Genomic DNA, 27,516 nt, shown 5'->3' on the forward strand with positions numbered 1-27,516 from the left:
CAACGACCACGGAAACGTCCGTGAGAAGAGGTAAAACTCGACACAGGAAAAGTATGTTCCGCTATTTCTTTTCGACTGCTCAGCCTATGGGACGTGAGACGCCAGCACTGCTGTCACTGTCTTCCCTAGCAAAACCTCCATGGCGTGTTTCTGCGTAATTTACTTGTTCTACAACATGAATGGAGTAGGTTAGTTTCTGAATGATTAAAATGCATTGTCAGATGTGGGGTTCGAACCCACGCTCCCTTTCGGGAACCAGAGCTTAAATCTGGCGCCTTAGACCGCTCGGCCAATCTGACGTGTGAGACAACAGCCCCAGTGACTTCCGTCTCTAGCATTATCTCAAGAACCTGACTGCGAAATCTGTTTCTTTTTTCGGTAGGACGGAATTATGTCAGTCTTACAATATTTAAGGCGCAATGTCAGATGTGGCGTAGGAAACGCATCCCGCGCTCTTCCGTCGTATCCAGTTTGAACTGTAACTAGCACAACTGTATTTAGTAATAGGATAATTTCCACATTGACGCAAAAGAAAGCAGATATTAGCAAACGGCATCTAAGGCCGTTTCCTAGCAACAGCCACGCTGTGCATTACGTACTCGTGGGAAGCCAATGAAATACTTCGTGTGAGGATGGAACTGTCGACCTTCACTTTACAATACTTAGGCACTGCCCCGGCGGTACCGACGCATACGTACTGAAACGTCTTTGGATCGTCAGTGAGTACTGCATATTAGAAATTTCGTGTTGGCCCTGATGTGCATTAAAGGGCAGATTTCTTCAGTGGAAGTCAGTTCTGCGCCTAGTCACAGTATATCGCCCTAGCAGCACCAGGAAAACGGGTTCAGATGTGCTCGCCTTCCACTCGGCGTTGAGCGCCTACAGCGAGATAGCCTTCGTCCTCTGGCGCCAGGAGGGAAGGCGACACATCACGGCGCAAACAGCTTGTAGCGGAAGGCAGTGGTGGTGTGTCGGTCAGCGTGGTTGCTTCCCAAGTAGCTGATCCGGGTTCGAAACCCGGACACCACACAGAAGTTGTCTCCTTTACTCAGGAGAGTGTGTTCAACGCTACTTGATCTTCGAATTTCCGAACAGTTGTGGTACGAATGGTTTTCCTCCACCCCTCGTCTCGCTCCGCGAAGGCTAGTGCGGATTACGATTCACAGCATCGTGTGTCCTCATGTGTCGACTTGTCTCGACTTTGCTCGGCTGACGCGAAAGCTGACGCTTGCAAATGGCCGTATATGTAGAGGACTGGCGCTAGAAACGACTGGGAGACGCCAAATCGACAAACACACAACGGACTCTTTCATTTGACAGTGGCCGCAGGTTCGCCCCTGTGCGTACCGAGAAGCAAGAGAGGTGTCAGCGTGCTGGACCGCAGGATTTCCGCGCAGCAGACTCAAAAACTAAGGAAAAAGGCAAAACTGAAGAAACCAATAGCTCGCGGACTTCCTAGGTGGTCACCCACCTGAGTACTAACCACGCCCAACGCTGTCGAATTTCGGTGATCGGGCATGGACCCGTGTCTTTGGCGTGGCATACAAGTTGGCGAGAACGTCGCCAGACGGGCAGACGCCTTAGTCCTTGTACAGATCACTTGGGATTTGCCTTTTAGGGAAACAAAATGGAATAGCCCTTGGTGGGATCGAACCCACAGCCCCCTCGTTATTAGCATAATAACACTCTAACTTGGTGAGCTTATTGCCCGCGCAATACGGCCGCTTCAGGACTCCACTACCCCAACCGCCGTTTCATCTATCTTTATTAAGGCCCTGCCATTCATTGAAACACTTACGTGTCACTGTTGACTCATTTTCGCCTGTCGCTTCGAGCCCAGAGCCACAACACAACGACCACGGAAACGTCCGTGAGAAGAGGTAAAACTCGACACAGGAAAAGTATGTTCCGCTATTTCTTTTCGACTGCTCAGCCTATGGGACGTGAGACGCCAGCACTGCTGTCACTGTCTTCCCTAGCAAAACCTCCATGGCGTGTTTCTGCGTAATTTACTTGTTCTACAACATGAATGGAGTAGGTTAGTTTCTGAATGATTAAAATGCATTGTCAGATGTGGGGTTCGAACCCACGCTCCCTTTCGGGAACCAGAGCTTAAATCTGGCGCCTTAGACCGCTCGGCCAATCTGACGTGTGAGACAACAGCCCCAGTGACTTCCGTCTCTAGCATTATCTCAAGAACCTGACTGCGAAATCTGTTTCTTTTTTCGGTAGGACGGAATTATGTCAGTCTTACAATATTTAAGGCGCAATGTCAGATGTGGCGTAGGAAACGCATCCCGCGCTCTTCCGTCGTATCCAGTTTGAACTGTAACTAGCACAACTGTATTTAGTAATAGGATAATTTCCACATTGACGCAAAAGAAAGCAGATATTAGCAAACGGCATCTAAGGCCGTTTCCTAGCAACAGCCACGCTGTGCATTACGTACTCGTGGGAAGCCAATGAAATACTTCGTGTGAGGATGGAACTGTCGACCTTCACTTTACAATACTTAGGCACTGCCCCGGCGGTACCGACGCATACGTACTGAAACGTCTTTGGATCGTCAGTGAGTACTGCATATTAGAAATTTCGTGTTGGCCCTGATGTGCATTAAAGGGCAGATTTCTTCAGTGGAAGTCAGTTCTGCGCCTAGTCACAGTATATCGCCCTAGCAGCACCAGGAAAACGGGTTCAGATGTGCTCGCCTTCCACTCGGCGTTGAGCGCCTACAGCGAGATAGCCTTCGTCCTCTGGCGCCAGGAGGGAAGGCGACACATCACGGCGCAAACAGCTTGTAGCGGAAGGCAGTGGTGGTGTGTCGGTCAGCGTGGTTGCTTCCCAAGTAGCTGATCCGGGTTCGAAACCCGGACACCACACAGAAGTTGTCTCCTTTACTCAGGAGAGTGTGTTCAACGCTACTTGATCTTCGAATTTCCGAACAGTTGTGGTACGAATGGTTTTCCTCCACCCCTCGTCTCGCTCCGCGAAGGCTAGTGCGGATTACGATTCACAGCATCGTGTGTCCTCATGTGTCGACTTGTCTCGACTTTGCTCGGCTGACGCGAAAGCTGACGCTTGCAAATGGCCGTATATGTAGAGGACTGGCGCTAGAAACGACTGGGAGACGCCAAATCGACAAACACACAACGGACTCTTTCATTTGACAGTGGCCGCAGGTTCGCCCCTGTGCGTACCGAGAAGCAAGAGAGGTGTCAGCGTGCTGGACCGCAGGATTTCCGCGCAGCAGACTCAAAAACTAAGGAAAAAGGCAAAACTGAAGAAACCAATAGCTCGCGGACTTCCTAGGTGGTCACCCACCTGAGTACTAACCACGCCCAACGCTGTCGAATTTCGGTGATCGGGCATGGACCCGTGTCTTTGGCGTGGCATACAAGTTGGCGAGAACGTCGCCAGACGGGCAGACGCCTTAGTCCTTGTACAGATCACTTGGGATTTGCCTTTTAGGGAAACAAAATGGAATAGCCCTTGGTGGGATCGAACCCACAGCCCCCTCGTTATTAGCATAATAACACTCTAACTTGGTGAGCTTATTGCCCGCGCAATACGGCCGCTTCAGGACTCCACTACCCCAACCGCCGTTTCATCTATCTTTATTAAGGCCCTGCCATTCATTGAAACACTTACGTGTCACTGTTGACTCATTTTCGCCTGTCGCTTCGAGCCCAGAGCCACAACACAACGACCACGGAAACGTCCGTGAGAAGAGGTAAAACTCGACACAGGAAAAGTATGTTCCGCTATTTCTTTTCGACTGCTCAGCCTATGGGACGTGAGACGCCAGCACTGCTGTCACTGTCTTCCCTAGCAAAACCTCCATGGCGTGTTTCTGCGTAATTTACTTGTTCTACAACATGAATGGAGTAGGTTAGTTTCTGAATGATTAAAATGCATTGTCAGATGTGGGGTTCGAACCCACGCTCCCTTTCGGGAACCAGAGCTTAAATCTGGCGCCTTAGACCGCTCGGCCAATCTGACGTGTGAGACAACAGCCCCAGTGACTTCCGTCTCTAGCATTATCTCAAGAACCTGACTGCGAAATCTGTTTCTTTTTTCGGTAGGACGGAATTATGTCAGTCTTACAATATTTAAGGCGCAATGTCAGATGTGGCGTAGGAAACGCATCCCGCGCTCTTCCGTCGTATCCAGTTTGAACTGTAACTAGCACAACTGTATTTAGTAATAGGATAATTTCCACATTGACGCAAAAGAAAGCAGATATTAGCAAACGGCATCTAAGGCCGTTTCCTAGCAACAGCCACGCTGTGCATTACGTACTCGTGGGAAGCCAATGAAATACTTCGTGTGAGGATGGAACTGTCGACCTTCACTTTACAATACTTAGGCACTGCCCCGGCGGTACCGACGCATACGTACTGAAACGTCTTTGGATCGTCAGTGAGTACTGCATATTAGAAATTTCGTGTTGGCCCTGATGTGCATTAAAGGGCAGATTTCTTCAGTGGAAGTCAGTTCTGCGCCTAGTCACAGTATATCGCCCTAGCAGCACCAGGAAAACGGGTTCAGATGTGCTCGCCTTCCACTCGGCGTTGAGCGCCTACAGCGAGATAGCCTTCGTCCTCTGGCGCCAGGAGGGAAGGCGACACATCACGGCGCAAACAGCTTGTAGCGGAAGGCAGTGGTGGTGTGTCGGTCAGCGTGGTTGCTTCCCAAGTAGCTGATCCGGGTTCGAAACCCGGACACCACACAGAAGTTGTCTCCTTTACTCAGGAGAGTGTGTTCAACGCTACTTGATCTTCGAATTTCCGAACAGTTGTGGTACGAATGGTTTTCCTCCACCCCTCGTCTCGCTCCGCGAAGGCTAGTGCGGATTACGATTCACAGCATCGTGTGTCCTCATGTGTCGACTTGTCTCGACTTTGCTCGGCTGACGCGAAAGCTGACGCTTGCAAATGGCCGTATATGTAGAGGACTGGCGCTAGAAACGACTGGGAGACGCCAAATCGACAAACACACAACGGACTCTTTCATTTGACAGTGGCCGCAGGTTCGCCCCTGTGCGTACCGAGAAGCAAGAGAGGTGTCAGCGTGCTGGACCGCAGGATTTCCGCGCAGCAGACTCAAAAACAAAGGAAAAAGGCAAAACTGAAGAAACCAATAGCTCGCGGACTTCCTAGGTGGTCACCCACCTGAGTACTAACCACGCCCAACGCTGTCGAATTTCGGTGATCGGGCATGGACCCGTGTCTTTGGCGTGGCATACAAGTTGGCGAGAACGTCGCCAGACGGGCGGACGCCTTAGTCCTTGTACAGATCACTTGGGATTTGCCTTTTAGGGAAACAAAATGGAATAGCCCTTGGTGGGATCGAACCCACAGCCCCCTCGTTATTAGCATAATAACACTCTAACTTGGTGAGCTTATTGCCCGCGCAATACGGCCGCTTCAGGACTCCACTACCCCAACCGCCGTTTCATCTATCTTTATTAAGGCCCTGCCATTCATTGAAACACTTACGTGTCACTGTTGACTCATTTTCGCCTGTCGCTTCGAGCCCAGAGCCACAACACAACGACCACGGAAACGTCCGTGAGAAGAGGTAAAACTCGACACAGGAAAAGTATGTTCCGCTATTTCTTTTCGACTGCTCAGCCTATGGGACGTGAGACGCCAGCACTGCTGTCACTGTCTTCCCTAGCAAAACCTCCATGGCGTGTTTCTGCGTAATTTACTTGTTCTACAACATGAATGGAGTAGGTTAGTTTCTGAATGATTAAAATGCATTGTCAGATGTGGGGTTCGAACCCACGCTCCCTTTCGGGAAGCAGAGCTTAAATCTGGCGCCTTAGACCGCTCGGCCAATCTGACGTGTGAGACAACAGCCCCAGTGACTTCCGTCTCTAGCATTATCTCAAGAACCTGACTGCGAAATCTGTTTCTTTTTTCGGTAGGACGGAATTATGTCAGTCTTACAATATTTAAGGCGCAATGTCAGATGTGGCGTAGGAAACGCATCCCGCGCTCTTCCGTCGTATCCAGTTTGAACTGTAACTAGCACAACTGTATTTAGTAATAGGATAATTTCCACATTGACGCAAAAGAAAGCAGATATTAGCAAACGGCATCTAAGGCCGTTTCCTAGCAACAGCCACGCTGTGCATTACGTACTCGTGGGAAGCCAATGAAATACTTCGTGTGAGGATGGAACTGTCGACCTTCACTTTACAATACTTAGGCACTGCCCCGGCGGTACCGACGCATACGTACTGAAACGTCTTTGGATCGTCAGTGAGTACTGCATATTAGAAATTTCGTGTTGGCCCTGATGTGCATTAAAGGGCAGATTTCTTCAGTGGAAGTCAGTTCTGCGCCTAGTCACAGTATATCGCCCTAGCAGTACCAGGAAAACGGGTTCAGATGTGCTCGCCTTCCACTCGGCGTTGAGCGCCTACAGCGAGATAGCCTTCGTCCTCTGGCGCCAGGAGGGAAGGCGACACATCACGGCGCAAACAGCTTGTAGCGGAAGGCAGTGGTGGTGTGTCGGTCAGCGTGGTTGCTTCCCAAGTAGCTGATCCGGGTTCGAAACCCGGACACCACACAGAAGTTGTCTCCTTTACTCAGGAGAGTGTGTTCAACGCTACTTGATCTTCGAATTTCCGAACAGTTGTGGTACGAATGGTTTTCCTCCACCCCTCGTCTCGCTCCGCGAAGGCTAGTGCGGATTACGATTCACAGCATCGTGTGTCCTCATGTGTCGACTTGTCTCGACTTTGCTCGGCTGACGCGAAAGCTGACGCTTGCAAATGGCCGTATATGTAGAGGACTGGCGCTAGAAACGACTGGGAGACGCCAAATCGACAAACACACAACGGACTCTTTCATTTGACAGTGGCCGCAGGTTCGCCCCTGTGCGTACCGAGAAGCAAGAGAGGTGTCAGCGTGCTGGACCGCAGGATTTCCGCGCAGCAGACTCAAAAACAAAGGAAAAAGGCAAAACTGAAGAAACCAATAGCTCGCGGACTTCCTAGGTGGTCACCCACCTGAGTACTAACCACGCCCAACGCTGTCGAATTTCGGTGATCGGGCATGGACCCGTGTCTTTGGCGTGGCATACAAGTTGGCGAGAACGTCGCCAGACGGGCGGACGCCTTAGTCCTTGTACAGATCACTTGGGATTTGCCTTTTAGGGAAACAAAATGGAATAGCCCTTGGTGGGATCGAACCCACAGCCCCCTCGTTATTAGCATAATAACACTCTAACTTGGTGAGCTTATTGCCCGCGCAATACGGCCGCTTCAGGACTCCACTACCCCAACCGCCGTTTCATCTATCTTTATTAAGGCCCTGCCATTCATTGAAACACTTACGTGTCACTGTTGACTCATTTTCGCCTGTCGCTTCGAGCCCAGAGCCACAACACAACGACCACGGAAACGTCCGTGAGAAGAGGTAAAACTCGACACAGGAAAAGTATGTTCCGCTATTTCTTTTCGACTGCTCAGCCTATGGGACGTGAGACGCCAGCACTGCTGTCACTGTCTTCCCTAGCAAAACCTCCATGGCGTGTTTCTGCGTAATTTACTTGTTCTACAACATGAATGGAGTAGGTTAGTTTCTGAATGATTAAAATGCATTGTCAGATGTGGGGTTCGAACCCACGCTCCCTTTCGGGAAGCAGAGCTTAAATCTGGCGCCTTAGACCGCTCGGCCAATCTGACGTGTGAGACAACAGCCCCAGTGACTTCCGTCTCTAGCATTATCTCAAGAACCTGACTGCGAAATCTGTTTCTTTTTTCGGTAGGACGGAATTATGTCAGTCTTACAATATTTAAGGCGCAATGTCAGATGTGGCGTAGGAAACGCATCCCGCGCTCTTCCGTCGTATCCAGTTTGAACTGTAACTAGCACAACTGTATTTAGTAATAGGATAATTTCCACATTGACGCAAAAGAAAGCAGATATTAGCAAACGGCATCTAAGGCCGTTTCCTAGCAACAGCCACGCTGTGCATTACGTACTCGTGGGAAGCCAATGAAATACTTCGTGTGAGGATGGAACTGTCGACCTTCACTTTACAATACTTAGGCACTGCCCCGGCGGTACCGACGCATACGTACTGAAACGTCTTTGGATCGTCAGTGAGTACTGCATATTAGAAATTTCGTGTTGGCCCTGATGTGCATTAAAGGGCAGATTTCTTCAGTGGAAGTCAGTTCTGCGCCTAGTCACAGTATATCGCCCTAGCAGTACCAGGAAAACGGGTTCAGATGTGCTCGCCTTCCACTCGGCGTTGAGCGCCTACAGCGAGATAGCCTTCGTCCTCTGGCGCCAGGAGGGAAGGCGACACATCACGGCGCAAACAGCTTGTAGCGGAAGGCAGTGGTGGTGTGTCGGTCAGCGTGGTTGCTTCCCAAGTAGCTGATCCGGGTTCGAAACCCGGACACCACACAGAAGTTGTCTCCTTTACTCAGGAGAGTGTGTTCAACGCTACTTGATCTTCGAATTTCCGAACAGTTGTGGTACGAATGGTTTTCCTCCACCCCTCGTCTCGCTCCGCGAAGGCTAGTGCGGATTACGATTCACAGCATCGTGTGTCCTCATGTGTCGACTTGTCTCGACTTTGCTCGGCTGACGCGAAAGCTGACGCTTGCAAATGGCCGTATATGTAGAGGACTGGCGCTAGAAACGACTGGGAGACGCCAAATCGACAAACACACAACGGACTCTTTCATTTGACAGTGGCCGCAGGTTCGCCCCTGTGCGTACCGAGAAGCAAGAGAGGTGTCAGCGTGCTGGACCGCAGGATTTCCGCGCAGCAGACTCAAAAACTAAGGAAAAAGGCAAAACTGAAGAAACCAATAGCTCGCGGACTTCCTAGGTGGTCACCCACCTGAGTACTAACCACGCCCAACGCTGTCGAATTTCGGTGATCGGGCATGGACCCGTGTCTTTGGCGTGGCATACAAGTTGGCGAGAACGTCGCCAGACGGGCAGACGCCTTAGTCCTTGTACAGATCACTTGGGATTTGCCTTTTAGGGAAACAAAATGGAATAGCCCTTGGTGGGATCGAACCCACAGCCCCCTCGTTATTAGCATAATAACACTCTAACTTGGTGAGCTTATTGCCCGCGCAATACGGCCGCTTCAGGACTCCACTACCCCAACCGCCGTTTCATCTATCTTTATTAAGGCCCTGCCATTCATTGAAACACTTACGTGTCACTGTTGACTCATTTTCGCCTGTCGCTTCGAGCCCAGAGCCACAACACAACGACCACGGAAACGTCCGTGAGAAGAGGTAAAACTCGACACAGGAAAAGTATGTTCCGCTATTTCTTTTCGACTGCTCAGCCTATGGGACGTGAGACGCCAGCACTGCTGTCACTGTCTTCCCTAGCAAAACCTCCATGGCGTGTTTCTGCGTAATTTACTTGTTCTACAACATGAATGGAGTAGGTTAGTTTCTGAATGATTAAAATGCATTGTCAGATGTGGGGTTCGAACCCACGCTCCCTTTCGGGAACCAGAGCTTAAATCTGGCGCCTTAGACCGCTCGGCCAATCTGACGTGTGAGACAGCAGCCCCAGTGACTTCCGTCTCTAGCATTATCTCAAGAACCTGACTGCGAAATCTGTTTCTTTTTTCGGTAGGACGGAATTATCTCAGTCTTACAATATTTAAGGCGCAATGTCAGATGTGGCGTAGGAAACGCATCCCGCGCTCTTCCGTCGTATCCAGTTTGAACTGTAACTAGCACAACTGTATTTAGTAATAGGATAATTTCCACATTGACGCAAAAGAAAGCAGATATTAGCAAACGGCATCTAAGGCCGTTTCCTAGCAACAGCCACGCTGTGCATTACGTACTCGTGGGAAGCCAATGAAATACTTCGTGTGAGGATGGAACTGTCGACCTTCACTTTACAATACTTAGGCACTGCCCCGGCGGTACCGACGCATACGTACTGAAACGTCTTTGGATCGTCAGTGAGTACTGCATATTAGAAATTTCGTGTTGGCCCTGATGTGCATTAAAGGGCAGATTTCTTCAGTGGAAGTCAGTTCTGCGCCTAGTCACAGTATATCGCCCTAGCAGCACCAGGAAAACGGGTTCAGATGTGCTCGCCTTCCACTCGGCGTTGAGCGCCTACAGCGAGATAGCCTTCGTCCTCTGGCGCCAGGAGGGAAGGCGACACATCACGGCGCAAACAGCTTGTAGCGGAAGGCAGTGGTGGTGTGTCGGTCAGCGTGGTTGCTTCCCAAGTAGCTGATCCGGGTTCGAAACCCGGACACCACACAGAAGTTGTCTCCTTTACTCAGGAGAGTGTGTTCAACGCTACTTGATCTTCGAATTTCCGAACAGTTGTGGTACGAATGGTTTTCCTCCACCCCTCGTCTCGCTCCGCGAAGGCTAGTGCGGATTACGATTCACAGCATCGTGTGTCGACTTGTCTCGACTTTGCTCGGCTGACGCGAAAGCTGACGCTTGCAAATGGCCGTATATGTAGAGGACTGGCGCTAGAAACGACTGGGAGACGCCAAATCGACAAACACACAACGGACTCTTTCATTTGACAGTGGCCGCAGGTTCGCCCCTGTGCGTACCGAGAAGCAAGAGAGGTGTCAGCGTGCTGGACCGCAGGATTTCCGCGCAGCAGACTCAAAAACTAAGGAAAAAGGCAAAACTGAAGAAACCAATAGCTCGCGGACTTCCTAGGTGGTCACCCACCTGAGTACTAACCACGCCCAACGCTGTCGAATTTCGGTGATCGGGCATGGACCCGTGTCTTTGGCGTGGCATACAAGTTGGCGAGAACGTCGCCAGACGGGCGGACGCCTTAGTCCTTGTACAGATCACTTGGGATTTGCCTTTTAGGGAAACAAAATGGAATAGCCCTTGGTGGGATCGAACCCACAGCCCCCTCGTTATTAGCATAATAACACTCTAACTTGGTGAGCTTATTGCCCGCGCAATACGGCCGCTTCAGGACTCCACTACCCCAACCGCCGTTTCATCTATCTTTATTAAGGCCCTGCCATTCATTGAAACACTTACGTGTCACTGTTGACTCATTTTCGCCTGTCGCTTCGAGCCCAGAGCCACAACACAACGACCACGGAAACGTCCGTGAGAAGAGGTAAAACTCGACACAGGAAAAGTATGTTCCGCTATTTCTTTTCGACTGCTCAGCCTATGGGACGTGAGACGCCAGCACTGCTGTCACTGTCTTCCCTAGCAAAACCTCCATGGCGTGTTTCTGCGTAATTTACTTGTTCTACAACATGAATGGAGTAGGTTAGTTTCTGAATGATTAAAATGCATTGTCAGATGTGGGGTTCGAACCCACGCTCCCTTTCGGGAACCAGAGCTTAAATCTGGCGCCTTAGACCGCTCGGCCAATCTGACGTGTGAGACAACAGCCCCAGTGACTTCCGTCTCTAGCATTATCTCAAGAACCTGACTGCGAAATCTGTTTCTTTTTTCGGTAGGACGGAATTATGTCAGTCTTACAATATTTAAGGCGCAATGTCAGATGTGGCGTAGGAAACGCATCCCGCGCTCTTCCGTCGTATCCAGTTTGAACTGTAACTAGCACAACTGTATTTAGTAATAGGATAATTTCCACATTGACGCAAAAGAAAGCAGATATTAGCAAACGGCATCTAAGGCCGTTTCCTAGCAACAGCCACGCTGTGCATTACGTACTCGTGGGAAGCCAATGAAATACTTCGTGTGAGGATGGAACTGTCGACCTTCACTTTACAATACTTAGGCACTGCCCCGGCGGTACCGACGCATACGTACTGAAACGTCTTTGGATCGTCAGTGAGTACTGCATATTAGAAATTTCGTGTTGGCCCTGATGTGCATTAAAGGGCAGATTTCTTCAGTGGAAGTCAGTTCTGCGCCTAGTCACAGTATATCGCCCTAGCAGCACCAGGAAAACGGGTTCAGATGTGCTCGCCTTCCACTCGGCGTTGAGCGCCTACAGCGAGATAGCCTTCGTCCTCTGGCGCCAGGAGGGAAGGCGACACATCACGGCGCAAACAGCTTGTAGCGGAAGGCAGTGGTGGTGTGTCGGTCAGCGTGGTTGCTTCCCAAGTAGCTGATCCGGGTTCGAAACCCGGACACCACACAGAAGTTGTCTCCTTTACTCAGGAGAGTGTGTTCAACGCTACTTGATCTTCGAATTTCCGAACAGTTGTGGTACGAATGGTTTTCCTCCACCCCTCGTCTCGCTCCGCGAAGGCTAGTGCGGATTACGATTCACAGCATCGTGTGTCCTCATGTGTCGACTTGTCTCGACTTTGCTCGGCTGACGCGAAAGCTGACGCTTGCAAATGGCCGTATATGTAGAGGACTGGCGCTAGAAACGACTGGGAGACGCCAAATCGACAAACACACAACGGACTCTTTCATTTGACAGTGGCCGCAGGTTCGCCCCTGTGCGTACCGAGAAGCAAGAGAGGTGTCAGCGTGCTGGACCGCAGGATTTCCGCGCAGCAGACTCAAAAACTAAGGAAAAAGGCAAAACTGAAGAAACCAATAGCTCGCGGACTTCCTAGGTGGTCACCCACCTGAGTACTAACCACGCCCAACGCTGTCGAATTTCGGTGATCGGGCATGGACCCGTGTCTTTGGCGTGGCATACAAGTTGGCGAGAACGTCGCCAGACGGGCGGACGCCTTAGTCCTTGTACAGATCACTTGGGATTTGCCTTTTAGGGAAACAAAATGGAATAGCCCTTGGTGGGATCGAACCCACAGCCCCCTCGTTATTAGCATAATAACACTCTAACTTGGTGAGCTTATTGCCCGCGCAATACGGCCGCTTCAGGACTCCACTACCCCAACCGCCGTTTCATCTATCTTTATTAAGGCCCTGCCATTCATTGAAACACTTACGTGTCACTGTTGACTCATTTTCGCCTGTCGCTTCGAGCCCAGAGCCACAACACAACGACCACGGAAACGTCCGTGAGAAGAGGTAAAACTCGACACAGGAAAAGTATGTTCCGCTATTTCTTTTCGACTGCTCAGCCTATGGGACGTGAGACGCCAGCACTGCTGTCACTGTCTTCCCTAGCAAAACCTCCATGGCGTGTTTCTGCGTAATTTACTTGTTCTACAACATGAATGGAGTAGGTTAGTTTCTGAATGATTAAAATGCATTGTCAGATGTGGGGTTCGAACCCACGCTCCCTTTCGGGAACCAGAGCTTAAATCTGGCGCCTTAGACCGCTCGGCCAATCTGACGTGTGAGACAACAGCCCCAGTGACTTCCGTCTCTAGCATTATCTCAAGAACCTGACTGCGAAATCTGTTTCTTTTTTCGGTAGGACGGAATTATGTCAGTCTTACAATATTTAAGGCGCAATGTCAGATGTGGCGTAGGAAACGCATCCCGCGCTCTTCCGTCGTATCCAGTTTGAACTGTAACTAGCACAACTGTATTTAGTAATAGGATAATTTCCACATTGACGCAAAAGAAAGCAGATATTAGCAAACGGCATCTAAGGCCGTTTCCTAGCAACAGCCACGCTGTGCATTACGTACTCGTGGGAAGCCAATGAAATACTTCGTGTGAGGATGGAACTGTCGACCTTCACTTTACAATACTTAGGCACTGCCCCGGCGGTACCGACGCATACGTACTGAAACGTCTTTGGATCGTCAGTGAGTACTGCATATTAGAAATTTCGTGTTGGCCCTGATGTGCATTAAAGGGCAGATTTCTTCAGTGGAAGTCAGTTCTGCGCCTAGTCACAGTATATCGCCCTAGCAGTACCAGGAAAACGGGTTCAGATGTGCTCGCCTTCCACTCGGCGTTGAGCGCCTACAGCGAGATAGCCTTCGTCCTCTGGCGCCAGGAGGGAAGGCGACACATCACGGCGCAAACAGCTTGTAGCGGAAGGCAGTGGTGGTGTGTCGGTCAGCGTGGTTGCTTCCCAAGTAGCTGATCCGGGTTCGAAACCCGGACACCACACAGAAGTTGTCTCCTTTACTCAGGAGAGTGTGTTCAACGCTACTTGATCTTCGAATTTCCGAACAGTTGTGGTACGAATGGTTTTCCTCCACCCCTCGTCTCGCTCCGCGAAGGCTAGTGCGGATTACGATTCACAGCATCGTGTGTCCTCATGTGTCGACTTGTCTCGACTTTGCTCGGCTGACGCGAAAGCTGACGCTTGCAAATGGCCGTATATGTAGAGGACTGGCGCTAGAAACGACTGGGAGACGCCAAATCGACAAACACACAACGGACTCTTTCATTTGACAGTGGCCGCAGGTTCGCCCCTGTGCGTACCGAGAAGCAAGAGAGGTGTCAGCGTGCTGGACCGCAGGATTTCCGCGCAGCAGACTCAAAAACTAAGGAAAAAGGCAAAACTGAAGAAACCAATAGCTCGCGGACTTCCTAGGTGGTCACCCACCTGAGTACTAACCACGCCCAACGCTGTCGAATTTCGGTGATCGGGCATGGACCCGTGTCTTTGGCGTGGCATACAAGTTGGCGAGAACGTCGCCAGACGGGCAGACGCCTTAGTCCTTGTACAGATCACTTGGGATTTGCCTTTTAGGGAAACAAAATGGAATAGCCCTTGGTGGGATCGAACCCACAGCCCCCTCGTTATTAGCATAATAACACTCTAACTTGGTGAGCTTATTGCCCGCGCAATACGGCCGCTTCAGGACTCCACTACCCCAACCGCCGTTTCATCTATCTTTATTAAGGCCCTGCCATTCATTGAAACACTTACGTGTCACTGTTGACTCATTTTCGCCTGTCGCTTCGAGCCCAGAGCCACAACACAACGACCACGGAAACGTCCGTGAGAAGAGGTAAAACTCGACACAGGAAAAGTATGTTCCGCTATTTCTTTTCGACTGCTCAGCCTATGGGACGTGAGACGCCAGCACTGCTGTCACTGTCTTCCCTAGCAAAACCTCCATGGCGTGTTTCTGCGTAATTTACTTGTTCTACAACATGAATGGAGTAGGTTAGTTTCTGAATGATTAAAATGCATTGTCAGATGTGGGGTTCGAACCCACGCTCCCTTTCGGGAACCAGAGCTTAAATCTGGCGCCTTAGACCGCTCGGCCAATCTGACGTGTGAGACAGCAGCCCCAGTGACTTCCGTCTCTAGCATTATCTCAAGAACCTGACTGCGAAATCTGTTTCTTTTTTCGGTAGGACGGAATTATCTCAGTCTTACAATATTTAAGGCGCAATGTCAGATGTGGCGTAGGAAACGCATCCCGCGCTCTTCCGTCGTATCCAGTTTGAACTGTAACTAGCACAACTGTATTTAGTAATAGGATAATTTCCACATTGACGCAAAAGAAAGCAGATATTAGCAAACGGCATCTAAGGCCGTTTCCTAGCAACAGCCACGCTGTGCATTACGTACTCGTGGGAAGCCAATGAAATACTTCGTGTGAGGATGGAACTGTCGACCTTCACTTTACAATACTTAGGCACTGCCCCGGCGGTACCGACGCATACGTACTGAAACGTCTTTGGATCGTCAGTGAGTACTGCATATTAGAAATTTCGTGTTGGCCCTGATGTGCATTAAAGGGCAGATTTCTTCAGTGGAAGTCAGTTCTGCGCCTAGTCACAGTATATCGCCCTAGCAGCACCAGGAAAACGGGTTCAGATGTGCTCGCCTTCCACTCGGCGTTGAGCGCCTACAGCGAGATAGCCTTCGTCCTCTGGCGCCAGGAGGGAAGGCGACACATCACGGCGCAAACAGCTTGTAGCGGAAGGCAGTGGTGGTGTGTCGGTCAGCGTGGTTGCTTCCCAAGTAGCTGATCCGGGTTCGAAACCCGGACACCACACAGAAGTTGTCTCCTTTACTCAGGAGAGTGTGTTCAACGCTACTTGATCTTCGAATTTCCGAACAGTTGTGGTACGAATGGTTTTCCTCCACCCCTCGTCTCGCTCCGCGAAGGCTAGTGCGGATTACGATTCACAGCATCGTGTGTCGACTTGTCTCGACTTTGCTCGGCTGACGCGAAAGCTGACGCTTGCAAATGGCCGTATATGTAGAGGACTGGCGCTAGAAACGACTGGGAGACGCCAAATCGACAAACACACAACGGACTCTTTCATTTGACAGTGGCCGCAGGTTCGCCCCTGTGCGTACCGAGAAGCAAGAGAGGTGTCAGCGTGCTGGACCGCAGGATTTCCGCGCAGCAGACTCAAAAACTAAGGAAAAAGGCAAAACTGAAGAAACCAATAGCTCGCGGACTTCCTAGGTGGTCACCCACCTGAGTACTAACCACGCCCAACGCTGTCGAATTTCGGTGATCGGGCATGGACCCGTGTCTTTGGCGTGGCATACAAGTTGGCGAGAACGTCGCCAGACGGGCGGACGCCTTAGTCCTTGTACAGATCACTTGGGATTTGCCTTTTAGGGAAACAAAATGGAATAGCCCTTGGTGGGATCGAACCCACAGCCCCCTCGTTATTAGCATAATAACACTCTAACTTGGTGAGCTTATTGCCCGCGCAATACGGCCGCTTCAGGACTCCACTACCCCAACCGCCGTTTCATCTATCTTTATTAAGGCCCTGCCATTCATTGAAACACTTACGTGTCACTGTTGACTCATTTTCGCCTGTCGCTTCGAGCCCAGAGCCACAACACAACGACCACGGAAACGTCCGTGAGAAGAGGTAAAACTCGACACAGGAAAAGTATGTTCCGCTATTTCTTTTCGACTGCTCAGCCTATGGGACGTGAGACGCCAGCACTGCTGTCACTGTCTTCCCTAGCAAAACCTCCATGGCGTGTTTCTGCGTAATTTACTTGTTCTACAACATGAATGGAGTAGGTTAGTTTCTGAATGATTAAAATGCATTGTCAGATGTGGGGTTCGAACCCACGCTCCCTTTCGGGAACCAGAGCTTAAATCTGGCGCCTTAGACCGCTCGGCCAATCTGACGTGTGAGACAACAGCCCCAGTGACTTCCGTCTCTAGCATTATCTCAAGAACCTGACTGCGAAATCTGTTTCTTTTTTCGGTAGGACGGAATTATGTCAGTCTTACAATATTTAAGGCGCAATGTCAGATGTGGCGTAGGAAACGCATCCCGCGCTCTTCCGTCGTATCCAGTTTGAACTGTAACTAGCACAACTGTATTTAGTAATAGGATAATTTCCACATTGACGCAAAAGAAAGCAGATATTAGCAAACGGCATCTAAGGCCGTTTCCTAGCAACAGCCACGCTGTGCATTACGTACTCGTGGGAAGCCAATGAAATACTTCGTGTGAGGATGGAACTGTCGACCTTCACTTTACAATACTTAGGCACTGCCCCGGCGGTACCGACGCATACGTACTGAAACGTCTTTGGATCGTCAGTGAGTACTGCATATTAGAAATTTCGTGTTGGCCCTGATGTGCATTAAAGGGCAGATTTCTTCAGTGGAAGTCAGTTCTGCGCCTAGTCACAGTATATCGCCCTAGCAGCACCAGGAAAACGGGTTCAGATGTGCTCGCCTTCCACTCGGCGTTGAGCGCCTACAGCGAGATAGCCTTCGTCCTCTGGCGCCAGGAGGGAAGGCGACACATCACGGCGCAAACAGCTTGTAGCGGAAGGCAGTGGTGGTGTGTCGGTCAGCGTGGTTGCTTCCCAAGTAGCTGATCCGGGTTCGAAACCCGGACACCACACAGAAGTTGTCTCCTTTACTCAGGAGAGTGTGTTCAACGCTACTTGATCTTCGAATTTCCGAACAGTTGTGGTACGAATGGTTTTCCTCCACCCCTCGTCTCGCTCCGCGAAGGCTAGTGCGGATTACGATTCACAGCATCGTGTGTCCTCATGTGTCGACTTGTCTCGACTTTGCTCGGCTGACGCGAAAGCTGACGCTTGCAAATGGCCGTATATGTAGAGGACTGGCGCTAGAAACGACTGGGAGACGCCAAATCGACAAACACACAACGGACTCTTTCATTTGACAGTGGCCGCAGGTTCGCCCCTGTGCGTACCGAGAAGCAAGAGAGGTGTCAGCGTGCTGGACCGCAGGATTTCCGCGCAGCAGACTCAAAAACTAAGGAAAAAGGCAAAACTGAAGAAACCAATAGCTCGCGGACTTCCTAGGTGGTCACCCACCTGAGTACTAACCACGCCCAACGCTGTCGAATTTCGGTGATCGGGCATGGACCCGTGTCTTTGGCGTGGCATACAAGTTGGCGAGAACGTCGCCAGACGGGCGGACGCCTTAGTCCTTGTACAGATCACTTGGGATTTGCCTTTTAGGGAAACAAAATGGAATAGCCCTTGGTGGGATCGAACCCACAGCCCCCTCGTTATTAGCATAATAACACTCTAACTTGGTGAGCTTATTGCCCGCGCAATACGGCCGCTTCAGGACTCCACTACCCCAACCGCCGTTTCATCTATCTTTATTAAGGCCCTGCCATTCATTGAAACACTTACGTGTCACTGTTGACTCATTTTCGCCTGTCGCTTCGAGCCCAGAGCCACAACACAACGACCACGGAAACGTCCGTGAGAAGAGGTAAAACTCGACACAGGAAAAGTATGTTCCGCTATTTCTTTTCGACTGCTCAGCCTATGGGACGTGAGACGCCAGCACTGCTGTCACTGTCTTCCCTAGCAAAACCTCCATGGCGTGTTTCTGCGTAATTTACTTGTTCTACAACATGAATGGAGTAGGTTAGTTTCTGAATGATTAAAATGCATTGTCAGATGTGGGGTTCGAACCCACGCTCCCTTTCGGGAACCAGAGCTTAAATCTGGCGCCTTAGACCGCTCGGCCAATCTGACGTGTGAGACAACAGCCCCAGTGACTTCCGTCTCTAGCATTATCTCAAGAACCTGACTGCGAAATCTGTTTCTTTTTTCGGTAGGACGGAATTATGTCAGTCTTACAATATTTAAGGCGCAATGTCAGATGTGGCGTAGGAAACGCATCCCGCGCTCTTCCGTCGTATCCAGTTTGAACTGTAACTAGCACAACTGTATTTAGTAATAGGATAATTTCCACATTGACGCAAAAGAAAGCAGATATTAGCAAACGGCATCTAAGGCCGTTTCCTAGCAACAGCCACGCTGTGCATTACGTACTCGTGGGAAGCCAATGAAATACTTCGTGTGAGGATGGAACTGTCGACCTTCACTTTACAATACTTAGGCACTGCCCCGGCGGTACCGACGCATACGTACTGAAACGTCTTTGGATCGTCAGTGAGTACTGCATATTAGAAATTTCGTGTTGGCCCTGATGTGCATTAAAGGGCAGATTTCTTCAGTGGAAGTCAGTTCTGCGCCTAGTCACAGTATATCGCCCTAGCAGTACCAGGAAAACGGGTTCAGATGTGCTCGCCTTCCACTCGGCGTTGAGCGCCTACAGCGAGATAGCCTTCGTCCTCTGGCGCCAGGAGGGAAGGCGACACATCACGGCGCAAACAGCTTGTAGCGGAAGGCAGTGGTGGTGTGTCGGTCAGCGTGGTTGCTTCCCAAGTAGCTGATCCGGGTTCGAAACCCGGACACCACACAGAAGTTGTCTCCTTTACTCAGGAGAGTGTGTTCAACGCTACTTGATCTTCGAATTTCCGAACAGTTGTGGTACGAATGGTTTTCCTCCACCCCTCGTCTCGCTCCGCGAAGGCTAGTGCGGATTACGATTCACAGCATCGTGTGTCCTCATGTGTCGACTTGTCTCGACTTTGCTCGGCTGACGCGAAAGCTGACGCTTGCAAATGGCCGTATATGTAGAGGACTGGCGCTAGAAACGACTGGGAGACGCCAAATCGACAAACACACAACGGACTCTTTCATTTGACAGTGGCCGCAGGTTCGCCCCTGTGCGTACCGAGAAGCAAGAGAGGTGTCAGCGTGCTGGACCGCAGGATTTCCGCGCAGCAGACTCAAAAACTAAGGAAAAAGGCAAAACTGAAGAAACCAATAGCTCGCGGACTTCCTAGGTGGTCACCCACCTGAGTACTAACCACGCCCAACGCTGTCGAATTTCGGTGATCGGGCATGGACCCGTGTCTTTGGCGTGGCATACAAGTTGGCGAGAACGTCGCCAGACGGGCAGACGCCTTAGTCCTTGTACAGATCACTTGGGATTTGCCTTTTAGGGAAACAAAATGGAATAGCCCTTGGTGGGATCGAACCCACAGCCCCCTCGTTATTAGCATAATAACACTCTAACTTGGTGAGCTTATTGCCCGCGCAATACGGCCGCTTCAGGACTCCACTACCCCAACCGCCGTTTCATCTATCTTTATTAAGGCCCTGCCATTCATTGAAACACTTACGTGTCACTGTTGACTCATTTTCGCCTGTCGCTTCGAGCCCAGAGCCACAACACAACGACCACGGAAACGTCCGTGAGAAGAGGTAAAACTCGACACAGGAAAAGTATGTTCCGCTATTTCTTTTCGACTGCTCAGCCTATGGGACGTGAGACGCCAGCACTGCTGTCACTGTCTTCCCTAGCAAAACCTCCATGGCGTGTTTCTGCGTAATTTACTTGTTCTACAACATGAATGGAGTAGGTTAGTTTCTGAATGATTAAAATGCATTGTCAGATGTGGGGTTCGAACCCACGCTCCCTTTCGGGAACCAGAGCTTAAATCTGGCGCCTTAGACCGCTCGGCCAATCTGACGTGTGAGACAGCAGCCCCAGTGACTTCCGTCTCTAGCATTATCTCAAGAACCTGACTGCGAAATCTGTTTCTTTTTTCGGTAGGACGGAATTATGTCAGTCTTACAATATTTAAGGCGCAATGTCAGATGTGGCGTAGGAAACGCATCCCGCGCTCTTCCGTCGTATCCAGTTTGAACTGTAACTAGCACAACTGTATTTAGTAATAGGATAATTTCCACATTGACGCAAAAGAAAGCAGATATTAGCAAACGGCATCTAAGGCCGTTTCCTAGCAACAGCCACGCTGTGCATTACGTACTCGTGGGAAGCCAATGAAATACTTCGTGTGAGGATGGAACTGTCGACCTTCACTTTACAATACTTAGGCACTGCCCCGGCGGTACCGACGCATACGTACTGAAACGTCTTTGGATCGTCAGTGAGTACTGCATATTAGAAATTTCGTGTTGGCCCTGATGTGCATTAAAGGGCAGATTTCTTCAGTGGAAGTCAGTTCTGCGCCTAGTCACAGTATATCGCCCTAGCAGCACCAGGAAAACGGGTTCAGATGTGCTCGCCTTCCACTCGGCGTTGAGCGCCTACAGCGAGATAGCCTTCGTCCTCTGGCGCCAGGAGGGAAGGCGACACATCACGGCGCAAACAGCTTGTAGCGGAAGGCAGTGGTGGTGTGTCGGTCAGCGTGGTTGCTTCCCAAGTAGCTGATCCGGGTTCGAAACCCGGACACCACACAGAAGTTGTCTCCTTTACTCAGGAGAGTGTGTTCAACGCTACTTGATCTTCGAATTTCCGAACAGTTGTGGTACGAATGGTTTTCCTCCACCCCTCGTCTCGCTCCGCGAAGGCTAGTGCGGATTACGATTCACAGCATCGTGTGTCGACTTGTCTCGACTTTGCTCGGCTGACGCGAAAGCTGACGCTTGCAAATGGCCGTATATGTAGAGGACTGGCGCTAGAAACGACTGGGAGACGCCAAATCGACAAACACACAACGGACTCTTTCATTTGACAGTGGCCGCAGGTTCGCCCCTGTGCGTACCGAGAAGCAAGAGAGGTGTCAGCGTGCTGGACCGCAGGATTTCCGCGCAGCAGACTCAAAAACTAAGGAAAAAGGCAAAACTGAAGAAACCAATAGCTCGCGGACTTCCTAGGTGGTCACCCACCTGAGTACTAACCACGCCCAACGCTGTCGAATTTCGGTGATCGGGCATGGACCCGTGTCTTTGGCGTGGCATACAAGTTGGCGAGAACGTCGCCAGACGGGCAGACGCCTTAGTCCTTGTACAGATCACTTGGGATTTGCCTTTTAGGGAAACAAAATGGAATAGCCCTTGGTGGGATCGAACCCACAGCCCCCTCGTTATTAGCATAATAACACTCTAACTTGGTGAGCTTATTGCCCGCGCAATACGGCCGCTTCAGGACTCCACTACCCCAACCGCCGTTTCATCTATCTTTATTAAGGCCCTGCCATTCATTGAAACACTTACGTGTCACTGTTGACTCATTTTCGCCTGTCGCTTCGAGCCCAGAGCCACAACACAACGACCACGGAAACGTCCGTGAGAAGAGGTAAAACTCGACACAGGAAAAGTATGTTCCGCTATTTCTTTTCGACTGCTCAGCCTATGGGACGTGAGACGCCAGCACTGCTGTCACTGTCTTCCCTAGCAAAACCTCCATGGCGTGTTTCTGCGTAATTTACTTGTTCTACAACATGAATGGAGTAGGTTAGTTTCTGAATGATTAAAATGCATTGTCAGATGTGGGGTTCGAACCCACGCTCCCTTTCGGGAACCAGAGCTTAAATCTGGCGCCTTAGACCGCTCGGCCAATCTGACGTGTGAGACAACAGCCCCAGTGACTTCCGTCTCTAGCATTATCTCAAGAACCTGACTGCGAAATCTGTTTCTTTTTTCGGTAGGACGGAATTATGCGCCTTAAGGCGCAATGTCAGATGTGGCGTAGGAAACGCATCCCGCGCTCTTCCGTCGTATCCAGTTTGAACTGTAACTAGCACAACTGTATTTAGTAATAGGATAATTTCCACATTGACGCAAAAGAAAGCAGATATTAGCAAACGGCATCTAAGGCCGTTTCCTAGCAACAGCCACGCTGTGCATTACGTACTCGTGGGAAGCCAATGAAATACTTCGTGTGAGGATGGAACTGTCGACCTTCACTTTACAATACTTAGGCACTGCCCCGGCGGTACCGACGCATACGTACTGAAACGTCTTTGGATCGTCAGTGAGTACTGCATATTAGAAATTTCGTGTTGGCCCTGATGTGCATTAAAGGGCAGATTTCTTCAGTGGAAGTCAGTTCTGCGCCTAGTCACAGTATATCGCCCTAGCAGCACCAGGAAAACGGGTTCAGATGTGCTCGCCTTCCACTCGGCGTTGAGCGCCTACAGCGAGATAGCCTTCGTCCTCTGGCGCCAGGAGGGAAGGCGACACATCACGGCGCAAACAGCTTGTAGCGGAAGGCAGTGGTGGTGTGTCGGTCAGCGTGGTTGCTTCCCAAGTAGCTGATCCGGGTTCGAAACCCGGACACCACACAGAAGTTGTCTCCTTTACTCAGGAGAGTGTGTTCAACGCTACTTGATCTTCGAATTTCCGAACAGTTGTGGTACGAATGGTTTTCCTCCACCCCTCGTCTCGCTCCGCGAAGGCTAGTGCGGATTACGATTCACAGCATCGTGTGTCGACTTGTCTCGACTTTGCTCGGCTGACGCGAAAGCTGACGCTTGCAAATGGCCGTATATGTAGAGGACTGGCGCTAGAAACGACTGGGAGACGCCAAATCGACAAACACACAACGGACTCTTTCATTTGACAGTGGCCGCAGGTTCGCCCCTGTGCGTACCGAGAAGCAAGAGAGGTGTCAGCGTGCTGGACCGCAGGATTTCCGCGCAGCAGACTCAAAAACTAAGGAAAAAGGCAAAACTGAAGAAACCAATAGCTCGCGGACTTCCTAGGTGGTCACCCACCTGAGTACTAACCACGCCCAACGCTGTCGAATTTCGGTGATCGGGCATGGACCCGTGTCTTTGGCGTGGCATACAAGTTGGCGAGAACGTCGCCAGACGGGCAGACGCCTTAGTCCTTGTACAGATCACTTGGGATTTGCCTTTTAGGGAAACAAAATGGAATAGCCCTTGGTGGGATCGAACCCACAGCCCCCTCGTTATTAGCATAATAACACTCTAACTTGGTGAGCTTATTGCCCGCGCAATACGGCCGCTTCAGGACTCCACTACCCCAACCGCCGTTTCATCTATCTTTATTAAGGCCCTGCCATTCATTGAAACACTTACGTGTCACTGTTGACTCATTTTCGCCTGTCGCTTCGAGCCCAGAGCCACAACACAACGACCACGGAAACGTCCGTGAGAAGAGGTAAAACTAGACACAGGAAAAGTATGTTCCGCTATTTCTTTTCGACTGCTCAGCCTATGGGACGTGAGACGCCAGCACTGCTGTCACTGTCTTCCCTAGCAAAACCTCCATGGCGTGTTTCTGCGTAATTTACTTGTTCTACAACATGAATGGAGTAGGTTAGTTTCTGAATGATTAAAATGCATTGTCAGATGTGGGGTTCGAACCCACGCTCCCTTTCGGGAAGCAGAGCTTAAATCTGGCGCCTTAGACCGCTCGGCCAATCTGACGTGTGAGACAACAGCCCCAGTGACTTCCGTCTCTAGCATTATCTCAAGAACCTGACTGCGAAATCTGTTTCTTTTTTCGGTAGGACGGAATTATGTCAGTCTTACAATATTTAAGGCGCAATGTCAGATGTGGCGTAGGAAACGCATCCCGCGCTCTTCCGTCGTATCCAGTTTGAACTGTAACTAGCACAACTGTATTTAGTAATAGGATAATTTCCACATTGACGCAAAAGAAAGCAGATATTAGCAAACGGCATCTAAGGCCGTTTCCTAGCAACAGCCACGCTGTGCATTACGTACTCGTGGGAAGCCAATGAAATACTTCGTGTGAGGATGGAACTGTCGACCTTCACTTTACAATACTTAGGCACTGCCCCGGCGGTACCGACGCATACGTACTGAAACGTCTTTGGATCGTCAGTGAGTACTGCATATTAGAAATTTCGTGTTGGCCCTGATGTGCATTAAAGGGCAGATTTCTTCAGTGGAAGTCAGTTCTGCGCCTAGTCACAGTATATCGCCCTAGCAGCACCAGGAAAACGGGTTCAGATGTGCTCGCCTTCCACTCGGCGTTGAGCGCCTACAGCGAGATAGCCTTCGTCCTCTGGCGCCAGGAGGGAAGGCGACACATTACGGCGCAAACAGCTTGTAGCGGAAGGCAGTGGTGGTGTGTCGGTCAGCGTGGTTGCTTCCCAAGTAGCTGATCCGGGTTCGAAACCCGGACACCACACAGAAGTTGTCTCCTTTACTCAGGAGAGTGTGTTCAACGCTACTTGATCTTCGAATTTCCGAACAGTTGTGGTACGAATGGTTTTCCTCCACCCCTCGTCTCGCTCCGCGAAGGCTAGTGCGGATTACGATTCACAGCATCGTGTGTCGACTTGTCTCGACTTTGCTCGGCTGACGCGAAAGCTGACGCTTGCAAATGGCCGTATATGTAGAGGACTGGCGCTAGAAACGACTGGGAGACGCCAAATCGACAAACACACAACGGACTCTTTCATTTGACAGTGGCCGCAGGTTCGCCCCTGTGCGTACCGAGAAGCAAGAGAGGTGTCAGCGTGCTGGACCGCAGGATTTCCGCGCAGCAGACTCAAAAACTAAGGAAAAAGGCAAAACTGAAGAAACCAATAGCTCGCGGACTTCCTAGGTGGTCACCCACCTGAGTACTAACCACGCCCAACGCTGTCGAATTTCGGTGATCGGGCATGGACCCGTGTCTTTGGCGTGGCATACAAGTTGGCGAGAACGTCGCCAGACGGGCGGACGCCTTAGTCCTTGTACAGATCACTTGGGATTTGCCTTTTAGGGAAACAAAATGGAATAGCCCTTGGTGGGATCGAACCCACAGCCCCCTCGTTATTAGCATAATAACACTCTAACTTGGTGAGCTTATTGCCCGCGCAATACGGCCGCTTCAGGACTCCACTACCCCAACCGCCGTTTCATCTATCTTTATTAAGGCCCTGCCATTCATTGAAACACTTACGTGTCACTGTTGACTCATTTTTGCCTGTCGCTTCGAGCCCAGAGCCACAACACAACGACCACGGAAACGTCCGTGAGAAGAGGTAAAACTCGACACAGGAAAAGTATGTTCCGCTATTTCTTTTCGACTGCTCAGCCTATGGGACGTGAGACGCCAGCACTGCTGTCACTGTCTTCCCTAGCAAAACCTCCATGGCGTGTTTCTGCGTAATTTACTTGTTCTACAACATGAATGGAGTAGGTTAGTTTCTGAATGATTAAAATGTATTGTCAGATGTGGGGTTCGAACCCACGCTCCCTTTCGGGAACCAGAGCTTAAATCTGGCGCCTTAGACCGCTCGGCCAATCTGACGTGTGAGACAACAGCCCCCATGACTTCCGTCACTAGCATTATCTCAAGAACCTGACTGCGAAATCTGTTTCTTTTTTCGGTAGGACGGAATTATGTCAGTCTTACAATATTTAAGGCGCAATGTCAGATGTGGCGTAGGAAACGCATCCCGCGCTCTTCCGTCGTATCCAGTTTGAACTGTAACTAGCACAACTGTATTTAGTAATAGGATAATTTCCACATTGACGCAAAAGAAAGCAGATATTAGCAAACGGCATCTAAGGCCGTTTCCTAGCAACAGCCACGCTGTGCATTACGTACTCGTGGGAAGCCAATGAAATACTTCGTGTGAGGATGGAACTGTCGACCTTCACTTTACAATACTTAGGCACTGCCCCGGCGGTACCGACGCATACGTACTGAAACGTCTTTGGATCGTCAGTGAGTACTGCATATTAGAAATTTCGTGTTGGCCCTGATGTGCATTAAAGGGCAGATTTCTTCAGTGGAAGTCAGTTCTGCGCCTAGTCACAGTATATCGCCCTAGCAGCACCAGGAAAACGGGTTCAGATGTGCTCGCCTTCCACTCGGCGTTGAGCGCCTACAGCGAGATAGCCTTCGTCCTCTGGCGCCAGGAGGGAAGGCGACACATTACGGCGCAAACAGCTTGTAGCGGAAGGCAGTGGTGGTGTGTCGGTCAGCGTGGTTGCTTCCCAAGTAGCTGATCCGGGTTCGAAACCCGGACACCACACAGAAGTTGTCTCCTTTACTCAGGAGAGTGTGTTCAACGCTACTTGATCTTCGAATTTCCGAACAGTTGTGGTACGAATGGTTTTCCTCCACCCCTCGTCTCGCTCCGCGAAGGCTAGTGCGGATTACGATTCACAGCATCGTGTGTCGACTTGTCTCGACTTTGCTCGGCTGACGCGAAAGCTGACGCTTGCAAATGGCCGTATATGTAGAGGACTGGCGCTAGAAACGACTGGGAGACGCCAAATCGACAAACACACAACGGACTCTTTCATTTGACAGTGGCCGCAGGTTCGCCCCTGTGCGTACCGAGAAGCAAGAGAGGTGTCAGCGTGCTGGACCGCAGGATTTCCGCGCAGCAGACTCAAAAACTAAGGAAAAAGGCAAAACTGAAGAAACCAATAGCTCGCGGACTTCCTAGGTGGTCACCCACCTGAGTACTAACCACGCCCAACGCTGTCGAATTTCGGTGATCGGGCATGGACCCGTGTCTTTGGCGTGGCATACAAGTTGGCGAGAACGTCGCCAGACGGGCGGACGCCTTAGTCCTTGTACAGATCACTTGGGATTTGCCTTTTAGGGAAACAAAATGGAATAGCCCTTGGTGGGATCGAACCCACAGCCCCCTCGTTATTAGCATAATAACACT

General features: G+C 50.6%; 15 non-coding genes across 15 annotated transcripts; all 15 read right to left on the minus strand.

Annotated features, from left to right (window-relative positions):
* Positions 1-215: 215 nt before the first annotated feature.
* On the minus strand, positions 216-299 carry Trnal-uaa (transfer RNA leucine (anticodon UAA)). Its single transcript has one exon. It is a non-coding gene; the product is annotated as a tRNA-Leu (tRNA).
* Positions 300-2,065: 1,766 nt separating this feature from the next.
* Positions 2,066-2,149, minus strand: Trnal-uaa (transfer RNA leucine (anticodon UAA)). The gene has a single exon. It is a non-coding gene; the product is annotated as a tRNA-Leu (tRNA).
* Positions 2,150-3,915: 1,766 nt separating this feature from the next.
* Trnal-uaa (transfer RNA leucine (anticodon UAA)) lies at positions 3,916-3,999 on the minus strand. Its single transcript has one exon. It is a non-coding gene; the product is annotated as a tRNA-Leu (tRNA).
* Positions 4,000-5,765: 1,766 nt separating this feature from the next.
* Positions 5,766-5,849, minus strand: Trnal-uaa (transfer RNA leucine (anticodon UAA)). The gene has a single exon. It is a non-coding gene; the product is annotated as a tRNA-Leu (tRNA).
* Positions 5,850-7,615: 1,766 nt separating this feature from the next.
* Positions 7,616-7,699, minus strand: Trnal-uaa (transfer RNA leucine (anticodon UAA)). The gene has a single exon. It is a non-coding gene; the product is annotated as a tRNA-Leu (tRNA).
* A 1,766-nt stretch (positions 7,700-9,465) lies between these two features.
* On the minus strand, positions 9,466-9,549 carry Trnal-uaa (transfer RNA leucine (anticodon UAA)). Its single transcript has one exon. It is a non-coding gene; the product is annotated as a tRNA-Leu (tRNA).
* A 1,756-nt stretch (positions 9,550-11,305) lies between these two features.
* On the minus strand, positions 11,306-11,389 carry Trnal-uaa (transfer RNA leucine (anticodon UAA)). Its single transcript has one exon. It is a non-coding gene; the product is annotated as a tRNA-Leu (tRNA).
* Positions 11,390-13,155: 1,766 nt separating this feature from the next.
* Positions 13,156-13,239, minus strand: Trnal-uaa (transfer RNA leucine (anticodon UAA)). The gene has a single exon. It is a non-coding gene; the product is annotated as a tRNA-Leu (tRNA).
* Positions 13,240-15,005: 1,766 nt separating this feature from the next.
* Trnal-uaa (transfer RNA leucine (anticodon UAA)) lies at positions 15,006-15,089 on the minus strand. The gene has a single exon. It is a non-coding gene; the product is annotated as a tRNA-Leu (tRNA).
* Positions 15,090-16,845: 1,756 nt separating this feature from the next.
* On the minus strand, positions 16,846-16,929 carry Trnal-uaa (transfer RNA leucine (anticodon UAA)). The gene has a single exon. It is a non-coding gene; the product is annotated as a tRNA-Leu (tRNA).
* A 1,766-nt stretch (positions 16,930-18,695) lies between these two features.
* On the minus strand, positions 18,696-18,779 carry Trnal-uaa (transfer RNA leucine (anticodon UAA)). Its single transcript has one exon. It is a non-coding gene; the product is annotated as a tRNA-Leu (tRNA).
* A 1,766-nt stretch (positions 18,780-20,545) lies between these two features.
* On the minus strand, positions 20,546-20,629 carry Trnal-uaa (transfer RNA leucine (anticodon UAA)). Its single transcript has one exon. It is a non-coding gene; the product is annotated as a tRNA-Leu (tRNA).
* Positions 20,630-22,385: 1,756 nt separating this feature from the next.
* Positions 22,386-22,469, minus strand: Trnal-uaa (transfer RNA leucine (anticodon UAA)). Its single transcript has one exon. It is a non-coding gene; the product is annotated as a tRNA-Leu (tRNA).
* A 1,745-nt stretch (positions 22,470-24,214) lies between these two features.
* Positions 24,215-24,298, minus strand: Trnal-uaa (transfer RNA leucine (anticodon UAA)). The gene has a single exon. It is a non-coding gene; the product is annotated as a tRNA-Leu (tRNA).
* A 1,756-nt stretch (positions 24,299-26,054) lies between these two features.
* Trnal-uaa (transfer RNA leucine (anticodon UAA)) lies at positions 26,055-26,138 on the minus strand. Its single transcript has one exon. It is a non-coding gene; the product is annotated as a tRNA-Leu (tRNA).
* Positions 26,139-27,516: the final 1,378 nt, after the last annotated feature.

The sequence above is a fragment of the Schistocerca gregaria genome, chromosome 7 (assembly GCF_023897955.1).
Source record: "Schistocerca gregaria isolate iqSchGreg1 chromosome 7, iqSchGreg1.2, whole genome shotgun sequence".
NCBI lineage: Eukaryota > Metazoa > Arthropoda > Insecta > Orthoptera > Acrididae > Schistocerca > Schistocerca gregaria.